The sequence below is a fragment of the Aptenodytes forsteri genome, unplaced genomic scaffold (assembly GCF_000699145.1).
Source record: "Aptenodytes forsteri isolate BGI_AS27 unplaced genomic scaffold, ASM69914v1 Scaffold404, whole genome shotgun sequence".
NCBI lineage: Eukaryota > Metazoa > Chordata > Aves > Sphenisciformes > Spheniscidae > Aptenodytes > Aptenodytes forsteri.
The window spans coordinates 3,551,957-3,564,004 of NW_008795629.1; the positions used below are offsets into that span (position 1 = coordinate 3,551,957).

Below are 12,048 nucleotides of genomic sequence, written 5' to 3' on the forward strand. Positions count from 1 at the left end.
CTAAGTTTGGTGTCCATAATGAGAAACTCAGTCACTTCAGGATTAAAAAACGCTGACACCAGCTTTCCTTGCGTGCACTGCTTTCTTGAAAGACCTGCATGCGAAAACTAACTTATTTATGAAATGCAGCATTTCAGTAAAGCAAGTGATTTCATTGATTAATTGCTGCCTTCATCAAGGATTGGACCTTAGATATGAAACTTATGAGCCTTAGTCTACAAGGAAGCATTCTTCCATGCGCCATACCTATTTAAATGGGAAGAAAATGTAAAATCACTGGAGAAACAATACATCGGCCACCTCTATCTGGCTTAGAGAGACTACATCTGACATGATGAATCTTTACTGAGCCAGTCATGTTCAACAGAGAACAGCAGCTTTAAAGCACTGCAAGAGAATTAACTAAATGCTTTCACGCTTTTTTCTTTCAGGCAAGAAGGAGATTTCAAATGAGACATCAATCAATGTAGAGAAGGTCTCAGAACGGCGCTCAGCAATAATACTTCAATCATCCACTCCCAGAAACCAAACACTTGCATGTTCCTGACCTTGTCATATTTATTTTTCTAGGGCTCATGCTAAGCTGTACACCATCACCTCCCTCACTTGTTGACCTGATCTATGTCACAGGCGCTGCACCCATGAGCAGTGCAGCATGACTGCACTCCCTGGAAGTGCTGGATTTGCCGTGCATACACAATACGGCAGTTGCGCCCGCTGCCTGCCCGCCAATTGCTCTCTTAACAGAGTAGCAGCAGTGCACAAGGGAGATGAGTGGCATGGTCCCCTGGAAGAAAGGGCACCTGGAATAAGCCCCAGGCTGGATGAATTTCCCTGGAGGGCTGTGCGAGGTCTATTTGCCGTACGTTCAGCCTCCCTGACTGAGAATATAGATTGGACCTACCATACATTCAGGTTTTCCCAGAGACGTTTTCTTTTTCTGCTCAGGGATTTTTTTCTGAGCAATATTCAAGGATTTTGTGGATTTGTCCAGGATTTCTGGATGCCTAGCAGTTGTTCTGAGGAAACTGTTGAACATCTGGAAATCCTGAACATCTGCACACAGCTCAGTACACTCTGTTGTACAAATGCAACCACGCTGATGTGTTTGGGTTACCATGACTTATTTTTTCATATGGGGAGACAGGCCTGTATGGTGCACAGGACTCGCATTTGCTTTCTAAGTCACATAAGTGCCATCTCTGTGGGATATATCATTTTGGTGGGGATAAGGCCACTCATACGACTAGGAGTTTCAGAGCCAGGTACTTGACCCATCACACCCAGACGCCCTTGGCCAGTGCTTTGTGGCTGTTTTTAGAAGGCTAGTTGACAACTATTTCATTAGAAATAAAATAAATAGCATAACCCTAAAAAAAAAAGTTTATTAATAAGCCAATTAAAGGTGCCAAATGTAAAGCATTTAATCTTGGAACAACCTATTTTTTTCCTCTGGTCTCTTGTTCCTAAGAGCTGATCATGAATCTCATCTGAACATGTATTTTAACACAACAAGTGCAGCCAAGGTTTTATTAGTTTGAGAAATCAATCTGGCAACTGAGCCTCTTAAAATATTATTCCATCTCTTGTACCTATTTCAGTTTCCATGCAGAAAGGAATGACCATTGCCACCCCATCGACTGAGACTTCTTCCCTAAACTTTGCACAGAGAAGACAGTACAGCATAAAGCTGATGATGCCCCCATCCCTGTATTTCCCCCGTTAGCAATCACCAGTGCGGCACGAACACGTGGAAGCGCCATGCTCCAGCCTTTCTGCTGGGCTCTGTCAACACATAATCTGAAACACTGCTTTTACCCTCGGGCCTTATAATATAAATGGACTATAATATAAATGGACCAAAACAGAAAGCACAAGCTGCTGTCTGTTCACAGAAAAGGGAAGCGAGATGCATGGAGCTGAAGCGATTTGCCCATCACCACATGTGGGCTCTAAGGCCAGGCTGCTGCGAGCCCCACATCTTCAGCCTCGCACACAGCCCGCCGGGGCTGGACTCAGCGTTGCAGACCTGCACCAGCCACTCTCTGACCCAAAGCCACTGCATCTGCAGGCCTCTGCCAGCCAGGCTTCGGCAGGACACCCTGGGCAGGCAGGGTATGATGCTTCTCCCTCTCTTCCACGCCGGCTTCTGACACCTCCCAATCAGGGGCCCGCTTGTGCCCGCTTCAGTAAGGACTTGGGCTGTGCCATTTAAAATGAAAGACCAAAATCTGCAGATTTTCAGTTCTGTCTGACTTTCTCTGGTTTTGGAGGCCACGTTGCCTCATACACACAATAAATAGGCTGCTCTCGTATTTTATCTACATTGCACTTTTCCAAACCAGGCAGATTTCTTATCCAGTACCCAATGTCAGCAAAAATAACAAATACCAACCACAATGTTATGAGACGCTTCAACTTATTTTTACTAAAATGCTATGCCTTTCTGACCAACATTTAAGCAGTGCTAGGCACATCTTTTTCCTCCTCGCATGGCACATGCTGACTATGTGCCTCCAGGAAAATGCATTTCATGCGTATGAACATGCTGTTGAGTTTGCTGGGACACGCACGCACACAAACGTAGAGAGAAAAGTGTATCCTTAGTCCAATCTAAAATGCTTGTTTCAGCAAAACGGTTTCCTTCCTCCTCCTTTGTTAGGTCAGGGAAAAAATATAACTCTGGCTTTCCTTACAAAACAGAGTTGTGTTGTTGTTATTAAACTTCCTCTATTTTCTCCTGATCTGTACAACAATCAAGGCTGTCTAGAAATTCAATTTGCTGTCTAATCTACCACAGTTATCTTCATGCATTCTCTTTTCTCCATGATGCCTCGATGCACACAAATATGTATTTCTGAGCTACAGACAGGTCAAAGCTGGGGAATTGCAACATGGCCTCCCAAATCCTCTGAGCATCACTCTGTCTGGCTAATCCCAGCAACATCAGGGATGATAAAATGACCCATGAGCATGGAAAAGAGCCTTAGTCAGCAAAAAGCCAGCAGGAGGGACCATGCTTTGGAAGCGGGAGCACTTGAGTCCAACCCTTGCTACTGCCTTCAAATACCAAGCAACCTCAGGGAAGAGCATGATGATTGCAGTCACATGGGCAGATGCAAATGCATTCATTAAGAAACACTGTCCTGCATGCTTAGTTAATGGGATATCTAGGAAAATGCCAGCATTCCCAGGGTTAAACCCCGTGGCAGAAAATATGTTCATGCTACAAACGAAAGGAAGTGAGTTAATCACTTGTGCCACTCTCAAAGCGCTGCAACAACATCTGGCTCATCTTCCTCATTAAAGTTCAGTTCCTAAAAAGCCAGGTCAGAAGAAGCAGTCGCGTGGAATCACTGCATAATTATTTTGGTACACAAAGTTGATACTTGTTTCAGTGCTTCTCTGGCGCATGTTTTCTACTCCAGACCTCACTGGTAATCAGCTGTCTCTGATGTAATGGCTGCCCAGAAAAGGGAGCTCTGCAGTTAGTGAGGTGCAGCCACCAACATGAACCTTGCCCATCCACATATAAATTTTTACCCGAATGGGTAAAAACCACAGCACAAAATCTGCAAAGACATCTGAAGATGATGCTGTGATGAATGCACCATCATTCAGAGTGTACTGTATGTGGTCATTTTTCTTGTCCATTTGCAAATGTTGTAGAAGAAGCTTTTTCTCTCTGAGAGAAAATAACTTCAATTATGTGTTCCCAATTACAGAAACGTGGAAATTATCTTCTTTTCAGAAGGTAGAATTAGCCCAGTTTGGAATTGAAAGGCAGCCAGAAACATCTTTCACCGATACTTACTTTCCCTTTCATTTTTTTCTTCTTGTTCATCTGCATAAAGTTAGCACTTCCCTTTCACTTCACTCACCAAAACTAATCATCAGTTAAATAAACAGTTAAATAGCATCACAGCACATTTTTTATTCAATGGCCTGACAAAGACCATACTTTTTCATTTAAGTTATTGACTGTCCAAAACAATCGCAAACTTTCAGACCAAAAAATCCAGCATGGTGCCACATCTCTCATGAGTCGAGCTCCCAAAGAAATATCAAGATTGCCTGCAGCTGTAATTCAGTTTATAATTAAGGCCAACTGATCTCTCTTACAGAGGAGATGCACTGGAAGAAAAATATTTTAATTCTTGATTTATTTTCCCAGTGAAAAGTTACAGCTGCCAGAGTACATACAGATTCCTGAAAAGACGATTCTGCCTAGAATCCCTGCGACACACATGTTCCTGGGTCTACTTCTGGTCGGAGAGTAATTCATCGAGATCTTCTGAAGAAGCTGCCCTGCACAAGGAGGTACCCACTGACAGCCAGTGACGTCCTGCCCACACCAGCAGCCCGAAATCACAAGTCTTTGGGCAGGCAGGAGCGAGGTCTCCTCTGGGACATGCCGGAGCGGGACAAGCCACCAGTTCCCTCGCTGCTTACCTGCACTGCCACTGCTTCCCACAGCAAACCAGCGATCCAGAACAGGCAGTTCTGGCAGCAGAGCCCTCATTTGTTAAACACTGGCTTGCTTTGAAATAGGACACTTTTGTAACTACTTCAAAGCTCTAGAGGATATTTGTCTTTATTTTTAAACTTCATTATTGTAACCGTATCCTCACTTAGCTATCCATGCATATTCCCAGTCCTATTCTAATCCCGCTAAGCTCTTAGTTTCAACAATCTCTTGTGACAGTAAGTTGCACAGAATTCGAGCAATAATAATAAAAATATTTTTCTCCGTTTTAACTTCATAGCCTGCAATTTTGCCCAAATATCCCTTTTTCTTACACTGTGAAACTGGGATGCAGACAGGTAGAAGAGGAGGTATCTTGACTGATAGTTTTAAAAGGAAGACAATAGAGCCAGAATGCAAAATCATTAAATAGCTGAGAAGTTCCCAGGACTTCTGAAATTCAGGCTGCTCATACAGATGCTTGTTTCGACTCTCTGGAGCCCAGGTTTTAGCTTGTAGTCATGAAAACAAAATCTTGGTCTCTGTGTATTGATACTGAATTCAACAGGATCACCGTACATGCACCCTAATTACTCTGTAAAATGGGTCTAACAATATTACTCTCTTAATTAATCAGTGCCTGCAAAGCTCTCACAGCTTCTACAATGTGACTACAAGGAGTGTTTTATTAATCATCAAGCACAGTAATAAATGAGCATGATTGTTTTGTCCTTGGATTGTTTGTATTCTATTATATGCAAACAGACTAAGTAGCTTTTCTTGCTATTCTTCACGTTCTCACTAATGTTTTGAATCTGGAAGGGCTGGTCATTTTTACTAGGTGTTATAAATGTTGGATAATCTGTAAACACCGCTATCTGCTGCTTGCTCCTGCACTGAGCATGACTGTGTTAAATGACAACTTCCACTTCTATTATGGAGAGTCATTGTTTCTGCCGGACACTGTGGTTTGTTTATATACTCAGGGTTATCAGGAGATGAGCTAGATTTTTATGGAGCAACATCAGCCATTTCTCATTAGAAAAATCAAACCAAACAGATCTCCAAGTAATAAATTTTTTACATGTTATCTCAGGAAACAGTAGATTTAAACTATATTTCAAATAAGAACACCTATAAAATACATCATTTTAATGTTCCATTGGTGCTTAAATGTATATACAGAACCAAGTGCAGCAGTGCCTGATCTTGCCTGGGGCCTCTTGGCCCTATCATTACACAAATACACTTTACTTGTCAAGGCTTATCTCATATGAAAAGGGGAGTGGGCTGTTTTGCTTTGTGTTGTGTTTTCCTATTAACCCCACTTACTTTGGTAACAGACATTTTAGGCACTTTTTAAAAAAGCCAGGAACTCAAGGCACAAGCGGGATGGTACTACTGAGAGGGAGAATGAGGCATCACCATTATACCAATATACAGATAAAGAAATTACATCATTTTAGCCCTATGTTTTTGGCTGGAAGAGCTTGGTCTGCTTCATAAAATTACATCAGGAGGTCCTATGCATACTCGTCTATTTGTTTCAGGATTGAAGGCTTTATTCTGCCCTAAGCTGCTTGCCTTGCCACATCTCCCTGGGCTCAGAATCAAGCACTCCCTTACTCCCATGTATCATCACCAGTATAGGCTGCTTATCAATTCCCCTCCTCTTTAAAGTCATAACACTGTAGGCTTCCAGGGCTGCCTTCAAAGCATTAATTAATTAAGCATTATATTTACTACTATCAGCAGGTCAAAATCTGCATTTCAGAGTAGGAGTCATAAGCATCCATAGGAGATGACAGTCTCCAAGCCTTAGTCCCAAGCTGCGCAGGGAAGTGCTGTAGATGGGTTTGAATTAGCTTCTTGTCATTACGTTCTTGGCTATACATCTTGGGGTACATAGTGCCATCTAGGGCTTCTTGCCTGGGGAGTTGATGAGCCTCAAGACCTGTACAGAGCTCCCTTGTATAAATCCAAGGTAGCACTACTGAAAGACATAGAGCTGTGGGGGACTGGTCATAGTGAGTGGCACTCCACAGCGGGGCTCATAGTCTTCCTACCAACGAAGCCACGTTGCTATCTTACAGGACAAGCACAGGGGCACACCTAGTAAAAACGGGAATGCTCCAAAATTCACACTAATGAAAAGAGGTGTGTTTGCTCAGACAGTACACAACTAGCCCAGGCAATTCATTGCCACAATAAAACCACTGAAAAAAGTATTCTCCTTCCAAAACCTACCTTTCCAGAAGGAGCCCTAAAACACAAGGAAATAACTGAGCTTTGCTCTTTTTAAAGTTTTCCTTTTGCAAAACACTTCACAAAGGCAGAGCTCAACCATTTTCACAGACGATGAAAAATGACACTGCACAACGGGCTTACACACACCTCTGGTGCAGTGCCTTCTCCGGCGGACCACAGCGATGAGGGAGCTCACCGCCATTCACCATGCGGTGCTGGGGGTTGGACTGGGTGTTTGTGCAAGGAGCACCACCTGCCCTGCGGTTCAGGTTCGTCGCCTATTGAAAAAATAGGCCGTCCCAGCTGCAGTGCCTTATCAGGTAACAAAAACAGAAGTGCTGGGGCATCACTTGTTTCAAAAGAAAAATAAATCTCACAATTTTAATGGTACTAATTTTGCATGTGAAACTTGCATTCATACTGTATTAACAGTTTAAATATAGCTTTCATGCCAGATGCCTGAATATGCTAGAAAAGATACTTAAAATATGCAAATTTGGTTTCTGTTTTAATACATAAAGAAACTTAAAATCACATCACTTTCCATCACCAAGACAGGTTTCAATCTAAGCTTTTTTCATGTGAAAACTATAACAGCAAACAAATGGTTAACCAAATGTGTTTAACCCACTATCTTGTAGTCTCACTTTTAGTCAGCTGTGACATGGGCCACTACACTTCCCAGGACACCAGTGACTTAAATGAAGACTACATATTTTGCTTAACATTAAAAGATTATATATATATAAATTACAGTAAAAAAAGCTTCTCAGACTGGAGCGGGTGCTTGGTTTAGCATCCACAGAATTGGAGGGCAGGATTCCTGAGTTTTATCCTCAGCAATATTCTTAACCAGTCTGATCCTGCACCCTGCTGTTATAAATGGTGTTCATAATGCTTGGCTGTCTCAAGAGAGTTTGAGAGTCTCAATGAACTCTTGATTACAAAATGCTTTGAGATCCTTGAATGAAAGATGCTGAATGAGTACAAATTCTGACTATTATTAATTATCTTTGGTAACCAAAGTTGTGCCTCCTTCCACTCACATGTGCCTATGTTTTGTCTTTTAAGATTATAACATCTTCAAAACAAACACTGGTCTCCCAACATGCCCCTCGGCAGTCTTGTTGTATAAATAAAAGTGATAAGAATAATATTAGCGAAAACAGTAGTGTGGCAAAAGCAAATTACATTCCTGCTGGACTCAGAAATTTCTTCCTTATCTCAGGACAGGAAAATTTCTCCATTTTACTCATGTTCTGATCCCAGAATCATCTGTTCTCTTTTCCTCATGGGTAGCTGCTTTCACTCTAAGAGCTTTGCTGTTTTTCTTTTAGCTTTGCACAAGCCATGTTTCTCGAAGTGCTTACGGGAGGATCCCAACCCCTTTTAACAAAATGAGTACAAGTTCCTTTGGAAAGCGGATGGGGAGCTCCGAACACGTCAGAGAGTGTAAGCGCCAAGTACGAACCTTCATTTGACTTTCAGTCTCTCAGGTGACTGAGTCAGGGGAAAGGAGGCAGAAACTTAACAGACAGACCAGACATCTGGATTCTGCCCAGGCCATCTACTGTGCTTGCCCCTCAGCTGAGCCGTGCTTCAAGGATGACACAAAAATATTCAAAATGACACGTCTTTTAGTGATGCAAGAGAAAAGAAAATTTGCAAATAATAATGAGAAGATTGCTGTTCTTTAAAGTCAGAGGGAGAGCTCATTAGCTTGCACCTCGAGGACTTGTGGTGAAAGATTGTAGAGAAGAGTATTAGAAGGGTACCGACACAGCTCAAGACAATATGTAAGCAGTAAAAATCAGAATTCGTCCTCTAATTTCTGCCTCAGTTAGAGCATCTCTATATTTTATAACATCTATGTGGATTGTTTTGTTGCTGAATTGGTTTATACACCTTTAAGAGACTGAAGCTTTACTGCATTTAAAACAATTAATTCTCCTCATGAAGAGCCCTCTGCAGGTATCTCTAGGTCACCTGAATCCCAGCTCAGCCATCTAACATCATGTCAAGTACCATTTGCAAAGATGCGTTATTTAATTCATGAGGAGCAATCGCCCGGACCGTCAGTGTTGAGGCTCACAGCAGCTCACACATACCACTTCTACCAGCAAGCCCTGGCCTCTCTGTTATCTCCAGCCCCAGCTAGGACAATGGCCTCGTCACAAAATTACTAGACTGGAACTGATCATAATGACTGGTGATTAAAAACTTAAAGATCCCTCTCACCTTTTGTGAAATGGAGGTGTCCACCAAAAGCGGGCAGTTTGCTTGCAGACCTAATGCTACTTGCCTACATTAGAGTCTGGGAAAGTGTTTGGCAGCAAGCTCGCGGTGCAGTCCACATCCACAAGGCATTAGCAGTACTTGCAGGTGCTACTGTGATGCTGAGCACTGGCAGTGAGGAAAAAGGTGGTGAAATTAAACAGTGCCATCAGGAGCAGAGGGAGTAATACACAAGAAAAGGAGGAGGAGAGAGTGAAGGGCTGCAGCCCCCAGTGAACATCATCTTGATAGCCTAAGCATGGCTGCTTTAGAAGAGACTTGTACATGTTTCACTATGAATTACCTCAGGATAATCAGAAATAGTATTTTCAGAACAAAGCAGTGCCAAATTCTATACTGCACTTGAGGGAAAAAGGCCAGGGCAAACACCTGTCATCTAGATTATCATTTATTTCACCCAATGTACTTACAAAAATGATCTCTCATTTGGCTCACAGCAGGAGAAATTTCTCAACAAAGTCATAATTCTCCTGTAATACAGTCTAGGGCAGTTAAGTATTACTCAGATAAAAGCTCCAAGTCTCCCTTGAAACACTGTCCCTGCTCAGGAATTTCCCACAACCGGAGGGAGGTGGGAGCTGAGAAAAGGGCAGCAAGAGATGAGGAATGATCTTCCCTCAGAGAGAACCAAAGGCTGAGGACGCAGCACGTCCCACCTGGTGGCCAAATCGTGGCAGGGAGGCAAAGAAGCAGGGGTTGTGGGCTATCGAAAAATGCTGCAGGAAGTTTCACTGCGGCTATTCAATATTCAACGGGTCTCAACCTTCTCCTTGCAACCTGCTGGAACAGGAGTGAACATCTGAGTTGGCTGTGCTACTCATGGCTGTTGCGGATGCTATTCATCCTGCTTGTGGAGAGGGCAGGAGATGGCCCTTGGAAAAGAGCAGAGAGGTCAAGGTCAGAGCTGGAATGAGGGCTCTGGCAACATGGGGAAAGAGCCAGGGGAAAGAGCAAATTAGCCTTTTCCAACACAAATGTAACAATTAAGAAAGGCAGAACTACAAAGGCAAGAGAGAAGTGCTGGCAGGAAGAGGAAGAGGGGAAGACCAGTCAGAAGGCAGTGTGCAGTAGGGGATTTGAGACAGACCCCAGCATCAGCAGAGAGGATGGGATGAGGCAGAGGAAGGAGAAGAAAGTGCAACCTGGCTAGGAGCTTCCAGAGCTGTCAAGAGCCCACGGAGAGAGGGCTGTGTGCACCCACTGCATGAAGGAAAGTGGCTTAGGGAGGACTAATGTGCAAAGGAGCTGGATGAAATGGAAGGATGGACTAACAGCATCCTCAGAGCAGGGAGCAAGCAGGAAAGCAAGAGCAAATGGGAAGTATCAGCATCAGCTGATTTTACTGAATCAGCTCCCTTGTACAAGAACTATCCAATGCTAACCAAAACCCACCAGTTTCAGACTATGGGATTGGTCAGATGCTTCCGGACACATGTGCCTGTGTGTTTTTGCTGGGACATCAGGGAGGGTGGGCACCCAGAGTGGAGCACTACACCCTCAGTCTCACTTGATTCCCACATGGAAGGGTTATATGGGGATCAAATATCACATGCTCCCCCCTCCGCTTCCCCTGCTGCATCTAGTGCATGATCCCATGTCCGTCACAGGCACGCTTTCCAGCCAAACGGAAAACTACTTTGTGGTCACGATGCTCCAGATGGTAAGTGCGTAGGTGCTTGTGCTGTGGGCATTGTGCTGTGTACTGCAGAAGTACCTATGGTCTCCAAGCCAGATCAGGTTAGGAATAAAGAGCAAGGAGAAGAACTTTCCTGCTCAGAACTGGAGCCAGAAGAGGATGCAGGGCTCGCTGGATTCAGAGCCATTCTACTGCTTTCCCCCATCTTCTGTTTTGCCATCAGCCTCTTAAAAAGGCCCAAGATCTTGGCAGCCAAACCAGGCTGTGCACTAAGGAAGGGAATCTGAATTTCCCCAGCTGCAGCCTCTAAGGCTGCTGCCAGTCTGAGCGCGCAGCCACTGCACTGACATAAAGACCTAATGATCTGGGCTGTTCAAGGCATCAAATGCTTGAAGAAACACCCTGCTCAGAAGGCCACGCTTGACCTATATTTCTGTGCCATCTTTTGCGTGAGTCTGGGACTGACTTTGAGGAGGTCAGGAAGAGCCTGATGGCTCAATAAATAAGAGACACTTGGGAGAGTTAGCAGAACTGACAGCTCAACAAGATCCATGTTTAGCTGTCAAAACATTCCTCCATGTACAGAGATGCAGCTAAGGCGGCTGTCCACATACCTCCTGGGCTAGAGACGAACTTATCTCGCTAATTGGTCAAGCGGAGAATGGAGCGAACCGAAAGAGGCGGTGGCGTGTGCAATTAGAGCTGAGGAGGCTGAGGCCTGTGGCAGGACATAACGTTGCGCCTGGACCAGGCTGATGTACTAAAAAGATCACTTTGTCCGTGAAACGTTTTCGTGTCCTGTCCAACCACAACAACAGCAGCAGCCCCCTTCTGTTTTTTAATGATTAAGCAGCTTGCAGGTTGACTGAGCAAAAGCTGAAGGGGAAAAACAGAGATATATATAATTCTGCTTGCAGAATTTACTTGAAAAGGATGGGCTAGACATTCAGATGGTGCAATTCAGAGTCGCTCCAGGGAACTCGCTGATTTACACAGCAGCGGAGGATCTAGCTCAGCGTGCCAAAGTGAGCAATGTACTCAGGTGTACATCGGCTGGTCGAGAGGCACTATTTGAGTCAACAAGGCTGTCCAAGCCCGGCCCAGACTAACTGCAGACCCCTGAGCCCTCAGCTGCATTTGTCTTTCACGGGAACACATGACAGAGGGAGAAAACTGGCTCCCAGGCTGCCAGACCAAGAGCAAACACTGCAGACAAAGACCTCACTCTGGGGATATGGGTGATTGAAAGCTGCTTCCTTGCAGGTGACACTCTAGGGCTTACTTAATTAAAGTCCCTGTCCCCAGCTATGGGGCCCCTCTCAGTCTGGCTTTCATAGACTCCTGCTACCACCCCTCAGCTCAGACTAACCTGTTTTTCAGGGCCTCCTCTCTTCTTGCTCCTTTT

The 12,048-nt window shown here is 44.2% G+C and overlaps 1 protein-coding gene across 1 annotated transcript in view; it reads right to left on the reverse strand.

The window, feature by feature from the left end:
* Positions 1 to 12,048, reverse strand: part of LPP (LIM domain containing preferred translocation partner in lipoma) — a 350,330-nt gene that overhangs the window by 86,736 nt on the left and 251,546 nt on the right. The gene's annotated exons all lie outside the window — the stretch shown is intronic.